This window comes from Monodon monoceros, unplaced genomic scaffold (assembly GCF_005190385.1).
Source record: "Monodon monoceros isolate NGI ecotype Baffin Bay Population unplaced genomic scaffold, NGI_Narwhal_1 Super_Scaffold_15, whole genome shotgun sequence".
Taxonomy (NCBI): domain Eukaryota; kingdom Metazoa; phylum Chordata; class Mammalia; order Artiodactyla; family Monodontidae; genus Monodon; species Monodon monoceros.
Genome location: NW_021703771.1, coordinates 7,533,189 through 7,541,339, shown reverse-complemented (window position 1 = coordinate 7,541,339; position 8,151 = coordinate 7,533,189). Strand labels below are relative to the sequence as shown.

Sequence of the window (8,151 nt, the reverse complement as noted above, 5' to 3'; positions counted from 1 at the left end):
TTGGCCTGCCTCTGCCTTCCACCCTTTGCACTCCCAGAAAATACCTATTCACCTTTTGCACCACCTGGAAAAAACCCCATCTTAGGGAAAAGAATTTGAAAAAGAATAGATACATGTATATGTATAACTGAATCACTTTGCTGTACACCTGAAACTAACACAACCTTGTTAATCAATTATACTCCAATATAGAATAAAAAAATTAAAAAAAATAAACCCATCTTGGATGAAGCCAACCCTCCACCTGCCTGGCCTCTGCCTGGATTGCTGAGCGCTGAAAAAAAAAAGTCATGCAACAGAAACAAACCGAGTGCCAGAGTGCTTGCTTCTTCTCTTTCCACAAACAGGGGCAGGCCTCTTCCTTCCTTCACAGGAATGAGAAGCTGTCAGTAAGGCACTTCCCCAAATTCCTGCCCCAACGCATCCAACGGTAAGTACATCACCTGCCCCCTCCTTCCTCCTGCTGTGTCAGGGGAAGTGCCCTCTTCTGCGGAATCGCTCCCTGCTCTCTGGAGTCTTCCTTTCCACATCCTTCCTCTCCAACTGCTCCCTCGTCACGGCCACCTTCCCATCTGTCTTTGAACACGAACACATCCTCCTCGCTCTATACCTGAGCACTACAAAAGGGACCTTTGATCTGGTGTCACTGTTGGGTTGTTACCCACCTACTTTCCTCTCCTTCACCCCTAACTTCGGCATCCCCCAAGCCTGCTGCCACTGTGCCTCACCTCCCTAGTCCACACACTGCTCTCTGGCTCCAGCCCCCATCAACCTCTGTGTCACCAGACCCAGTGGGAGCAACCATCCCCACCGGGCTTGCTTAACCTGTGCAGCATCGGATACAGCTGCTCTCATGCTGGTCCTACGGCTTCCTGGTAACAAACGCTTTCCTCTTTTGCCCTCCTGTGCCCCTTTTTGCGCCTTCATTTTAACTTTTGATTTGCCTCGGGATCCTATCCTGGTATCTCTCTTCACTTTTCACTGCACTTTATCTCAAAGTAACTTAATGAATTCTTGTGATTTAATTTGCCATATGTATGCTGATAGCTTTTGAAATAATTTTGTATTTATTTTTTCTAATAGTGAGACATGCACAGGAAATCAAACAGTTCTGAAAGTTTATGAAAATTCTCTGCTCTCTTTCATGACTCTCACCTAGAGCCCCACAGATCAGAAGCATCCTCTTTATTTATGTTGGTTATCTCCATCACTCTAAGTAGTATCATTTTATTCCTAAGTTATGATTTATCACATTTAGACAATTTCCCAACGTGAAAGGCAAAAATAAGGCTCACTGCACCCTCATTTCTTTCTCCTCTTCACTTTTGTATCCATCATTTTTAATCACTTTTTTCTATCGGTTATCCTTGTAGCTTTAAGTAATAAGAATGAAATCTCTAAATTTTTTCCATCAAACTTCAACGGTATTTCTTAACTTCCCATTCTGTAAGATCAGAAGATGAGTGATCCTGTCTTCCCTTCTCCCCTTCCACCTCCCATCTTGCACCAACTACACTGGACTACACGTTTTAACCTTTCCACCATAACCAAATCTCTTGCTTCATTTATAGCTTCATGCTAAAGGATGGAGACCGAAAAACAAACATTATATTACCATTACTCTGTAAATATTGTTCACAGTTGAGCCAAATGGTGGGCTGGAATTTTACTTCCTTCTCCAATTTCATGACCCCTATGCCACTGCTGGACAATCCCAAGCACCAAGGTCAGATGGATTACTGACCCCAATTACTTAAAAGTATGCAACATTAGGTGACTAGACCTTTGGAGGTGATCCATTTGTAGTGTATACTGATGTCGAATTAATGTTGTACACCTGAAATTTATATAATTATTACCTAGCAATTTTACCTCAATTGAAAAAATTATGCAACATTCTAATTTCCTTCATTTTTAAATAATGACTTTCCTATATATTTTTGCCTAAAATTTTGAATTGCTTTCTTGATTCCTTGCATCACTTGCCTTGATTGTCTCCTTCACATTTTCAGACTCGGCCTCCTATTAGTCCACGCACTCCCGTTGTCCCCAGACCTCCACTCTCCTGCTCAGATCTGGCCGGCTTTGTCTTTAGTCTCCTGCATACCTGTTATCCCAGAACTTCGCTTTCTTGTCCTTCCGTGAAATCAGTCTCCCGAGCCTGTCTTCCTTTTTCTTGGTTATGCCTTTGTTTTCCTGAAGTATACATTCCCAGGTAACTTCTTTCAAAAAGGTATGTATGGGGCAAATGATCTGATTCTCTCCGTGTCGGAATGTCTGGTTTGGTTTGCTCTGCTTTCGCCCTTGCCCGGGAGTGTGGCTGAGTGTCATCTTCGAAGGCATCCCTCCTCTGCCTTCTAGCCTCTGGAGCTGCGGATGTCAGACGGATTCTTGCTCCTTTCTAAAAGAATTTTTCCCAAATGAAGCTCTTATAATCTTTCTTTATCTGGTGCTTCGAAGTTTCATGCTGATATGTCTAAAGAACCGTCTTCTTCATTGATTTTCCAGCAGGTCCTGGAAGGCTCCTGGGGCTGCAGATGGCTCAGCTCACTCCCGGCGCTGACCCGGTGGGCCAGAGCCATTCCCCCACACCAGTCTGATCCTCCTCCCAAGAGGCGCCGCCGCACTGTGACTCGGAGGAGGAGCGAGCCACAGGCGGTGTGCCTGATGGGTGGTGTGACCACGCTCCTGACAGAGGTGCTGGAACTGGGAATCACGCCGGGAGCACTGCTACTTCTCATCCTGGGCGCCACCTGGCCCCGCGATCCTGCGAGAACTCCCACGATCCCGCGAGATCTGGCTTCTCTCGGGGAGAGTGGTCCTGCTGCCGCCACAGCGCTGACACAGGTATCCTCTGAAGTCTCCTGTCTTGGACTGGATTTCCCAGGACACGGCACCTAGGTAAAAGCTTATTGCTAGGCAGTGTTTTGCCAGAGAAGCAGGGAAAGAAGACGGGGTGTGGCGAGCAAGTTGGGGGAGCATGACTGAGAAGGCTACAGCCACTCGCAAAGCTGACAGCTGGGACCTACGGGGCATCTGCACCGAAGAAGCGTGAAGCTGTGCATCTCCGCAGGGTCCCTCTGGAGGGTGCATGTATTGCCCAGTCCCAGCTCCTCTTGGTCAAGGATGGTCCCATGGGGTAGCTCCTCCACCATGGCAGGTCACGTATTTATTGGTGCCGAGGAGTTCCTTGGCAACTACAAGGAATCCCTGGGGTTGGGGGCAGGGTGCAACCAGCTGTGCCCGTGGGGGACCTGAGGGGCCTGGGTGACAGCGGGCCCCTCTGTAGTAGCAGCAGCAGCAGCGACCTGATTCCATAACCATGGGACAGCGCCAGTCGCCTTGGGGGTGGTGCATAAGCCAGTTTCCATGCAACTACTATTTTGGTAACTAGGATATTGTGGTCTGGTCCTTTAATTGTTTGGTTTTTCTCATTCAAATTTTTAACAGCTAAGAGCGCTTTCCAGGTCGCTGTTTACACTTTTCTCAGAGCATCCTTTTCTTGTTTTAAGGCAGTAATACTTTCTCAAGATCCGTGAGAATATTCGTTAGATCTTTAAAGTTTTCTGCTGTGGGGAGCAATCTGCATAGTGGTTAAGAGGATGGACTCTAGAACCAGACACACTGGGTTTGAATCTCAGCTCTGTTATGACTTTGTGGACTTGGGGAACTTTCTGTCTTAGGTTTTTTTTTTTTTTCGTTTTCTTTCTTTTTCTTTTTTTTTCTCTTCAAACAAATAGATAATGCTTGTTATACAAAAGTTCACTAATTGCCAAGCTACCAGTTTGTTAAACTTAGAAAAAGTGTTAACTTATTTTACAACTCTAAAAGGAGAACTTTACATTCCTATGACTCAAGCTAACTGACATCCGGGTTCTAAAAGTTGTGAATCAGGGGTTTAAAAAATGTCACTCTAACATTGTCCCAATTAATTTTGATATGCCATAAACTAAACCTTCTAAATGTTTTGTGCATTCAGTGAAATAATGTTTCTAACATAAACTTATTTAAATAGTTTTGACATCAGTAATAGGCCAACCTGTAAACTAACTGCCCTCTTAGTATAAACAGGAAATAATAACGGCAATGTCAGTGTGGAATGTAATATCTCCCAATTCACATGCAATTGTAATGAATAATCAATCGATTAGGCTAGTGATATTTAAAGAACGTAGTTGTCACTGTGTTTCCCAGAATAACTGAATATTAACATTCTCATCAACTGTGTGCCAAGTTCATTATCTCATATTCTTCTCTAGTCTCTTTGTCTGCAGATTGGAATAGCCCCATGTGGAATATGAAGCAGTGGCCCAGAACTTGATGATCCTACATCTTTGGGCCATTCTTTCCAACCTTTGGTAAAAGTTTTGTAAAACCTAGAGGGATCTACTAACATTTTTTCACTCTTTTCTTGCTTTTCTTGTAATTTTTCCAGTCTTTTTTGTTCTACCTTTACCTTTTCCTTTGCCTGTCTATCTAGAATTTTCAGTTCAAGTTTATGTAAATCTCTTTCTTGAAACCTGAAAATTGCATCGGCAACAGTTTTCCTTTTTCTGCCTTGTCTAACTTTTCACTTATTTCTTTTTCAAGCCTCACAAGTTCTTCCTCTTTTTAATTCTTCTTCTCGATGTAACGTGATAATAGTAATCTTAGTCTAAACTGGCATTGGTGCTCCTCTGCTACTTTTGCTCTTCCTTTTCTTCTTCTTTTAAGTTCTTTTAAATATGAGAAACATATCTCATTGACATTTAGATACTTTTCTATTCTTCCCAAGCTTCAACTGACAATTTATGATTCTTCTTTGTTCCTGTTTTTCCTTTCATCATCTTCTTGTTTATTGTGAAAAAGCATAGTTATATTCTCTTTCTTTAACTTGACCATTTCCTCTTTTTTTTTGCTGCTTTTAGCGTTCCAATTCTGAATAGACTCTTTCTTTTTACTACAGTCAGAAATTTTTGTATAATTTCTCATGTTGTTGCACTTAATGCTGTGTTCTTTCAGGATAAGGTTCTAGAATTTCTCCCATAAATATTGTCTTCTCTTTATGTTTGTTTCTCACTTTTACAAAGGTCTGATGATCCAAGTCATCCAGTGCCCTTGTTGCACTCCTGTTTGCTGAAAGAATTTTTCAAAATCTATCATTTCTGCTAGAAGAGTATGTGATGGTACTTTGTCTACATGAACCTTACTTGACATTGTTCTGAAAGCTCTCTGCATTTCTGAGTGACCCAAAGTCCACATGTCAATTTTCCTGGATACGGCAGTCAAGTCAGTTTTAGTTGTTTTCTTTAATAAGCTCTTCATATATCAGTCTCTGCTCTTATCTAAAAGTGCTTATTGCATTTTCCATTTTTTCTATTATTTCTCTGAGCTTTCAGCAAAATCAGGTCTAAGTGTCACTTGTTTTAACTGATGGTGAAGTCTCTTTACATCATTATGTATTTTGGCCAATTGTTGCTGGACTCTTGCTTTTTCAATTTTTCCTGCTGATAATTTATTTAAAATTTTTCCACTACACTATGCTCAATAATGAAATCTTTTTTTTTTTTTTTGGTGGTAGAGATAACCGTTTACCTTTTTCTATTAATAACTTGAATTTTAAAATTTTCTGCTGCATGTATGTTTTTTGCTTTTTAGTCCAACTAGATTTCTGCTTTCAGATTTGAAGCTGAAAAGGTTGAATTCCATCCAAAGTACTAAAACATCCATCATTCTGTGTCATGACTACCGTGAGTGTGGCCATCTTTCTGGTAGAGTGACTGGGGCCACAGAGGGCCCACAGCCTAGAGTGTCATACAGGGGGCAGTACAGAGCTAGCAGATAGTTCCCTGCATGCAGACATGGGACTGTGGATGTGACAGAGGGAGAGGGAGAGCTGTGCCTTAGTTTCTTCATTCATAAAGAGGAGCAGGAAGACACTGAGCCCACCTCCTCCCACAGGCACAGAAAAACTGCAATGACATACAGAGCAACTGTTGATGAGAACGACCTGAAGACTTTCCATGACTAAAAGTTTAAAGAAGGTACCACAGTGAGACGGCTAAGAGAGGAGGAGACACTATATATGGTCAAGACCCACACTCCCAGGTAGGTGATTAACAAATGAGGGGATAACCACAATTTCAGAGGTTCTCCCCAAGGAGCAAGGGGTACAAACCCCACCACAGCCTTCGCAGAATGTGTGGCTTTGAAGACCAGAAGGACTTGTATATGGCAGAGCCAGAGGGCTGTGAGAAACAGACTCCTCTCTTAAAGGGCGCACACAAAATCTCACATGCTTTCAGGGAAGAAGCAGTAATTTTAAATTAAGTAAGTGGCCTGGGTCAGACCCACTTGCTGTTTTTGGAAAGCATCACAGAGAAGCAGGAGACAACTGTGACCCCCCCTGGGGATATAGACATGGCCACAGCCGTATTTGGGAGCTTGTTCTACCATGAGGAAGCTGGTACTGCCAAGTAACATTTGGAGTCCTCTCTTAGCCTATTAGCGCTAGGGACTTGCCCACCCACCAGTAGGTGACAATAGCTCTGGCATGCCCCAGGCCACACAGCCCACTGCACCAGGACCTGGCACCACCAACCAGCAAGCTGGCATCAACCCTGGGGGCAGTACACCAGGACCTGGTCATACTTACCAGTGGACTGTCACCAGCCCTGGGGCCCCCTGAGCCTCACAGCCAGCTGCTCCAGGACCTGGCCCTGCCTATCAGTGGCTTGGAAGCCACTCCACAAGGCAGAACCTGGTAGTAAACTGGGCAAGAGGCCAGCCGTGCATTACCAGCACATCCAAAATAGTTGGCTCCACCGCAGTCGAAGGGCCCACACAGCCCACACAGGGGCACCCTAGAGCATATAGCTCTGGTGACCAGAGGGAAGTGTGCTGCCAGGCATCAGAAGATGACTCAGACCTAAGGACAGTCCTCAAGGATTGGAAGCGTAACCAATATATGTAATACACAGAAATAAACAGAGAATTAGGCAAAATGACAAGACAAAGGAATATGTTCCAAACAAAGGAACAGGACAGAATCTCAGAAAAAGAACTAAATGAAGTTGAGATAAGCAATCTACCAATAAAGAGTTCAAGGTAAGAATCATAAAGATGCTCAATGAACTTGGGACACAGAAGTTTAACAAAGGGTTGGATACATAAAGAACCAAACAGAGCTGAAGAATATAATAACTGAAATAAAAAATACACTGCAAGGAATCAACAGTAGATTAGATGATACAAAAAAACAGATAAGCAGCCTGGAACACAGAGTAGTGGAAATCTACCAGGCAGAACAGAAAAAAAGAATTTTAAAAAATGAAGATGGTTTAAGGAACCTCTGGGATAACATCAAGCATACAAACATTTGCATATAGGAGCTCCAGAAGGAAAACCGAGATAGAAGAGCAGAGAAATTATTTCAAGACATAGTAGGTGAAAACTTCCCTAACCTGGGAAAGGAAACAGACATCCAGGTCCAGGAAGCACAGAGAGTCCCAAACAAAATGAATTCAAAGACATCCACACCAAGACATACTATAATTAAAATGGCAAAAATTAAAGGTACAGAGTCGTAAAAGAAGCAAAAGAAAACAACTAGTCACTTACAAGGCAAATCCCATAACACAGTCAGCTGACATTTCAGCAGAAACTGTAGGCCAGAAGGAGTAGCACAATATTTTTAAGGTGATGAAAGGAAAAAGAATAATAGAACCAAGAATATTCTACCTGGCAAGCTGTTATTCAGATTTGAAGGGACAGACAAAGAGTTCTATAGACAAGGAAAAGCTAAGAATTCAGCACCACTAAACTGACTTTATAAGAAATATTAAAGGGACTTCTCTAAGTGGAAAATAAAAGACTACAACTAGAAATATTAAAATTACAAAAGGAAAATCTCATTGGTAAAGGTGAACATACAGCAAAGGAGTAGTACAACGACTTGTAAAGCTAGTAGGAAGGTTAAAAGACCTTTATAGGTGAAATAGTGAATAGTGAAATGATCTGAATTTGTATCCCAAATAAATAGTTAAGGGATAATACAAAACAAAAAGATATAAAATATGATGTAAAATACATTAAACATGGCTGGAGGGGGCAGGGAGTAAAAGTGCAGGGTTGTTAGAATGTGTTTGAACTTAAAAGCTCATCAATTGAAAA

General features: G+C 42.3%; 1 pseudogene; it reads right to left on the bottom strand.

Annotated features, from left to right (window-relative positions):
• Positions 1-4,255: 4,255 nt before the first annotated feature.
• On the bottom strand, positions 4,256-5,743 carry LOC114896263 (annotated as a pseudogene).
• Between the last annotated feature and the right edge of the window lie 2,408 nt (positions 5,744-8,151).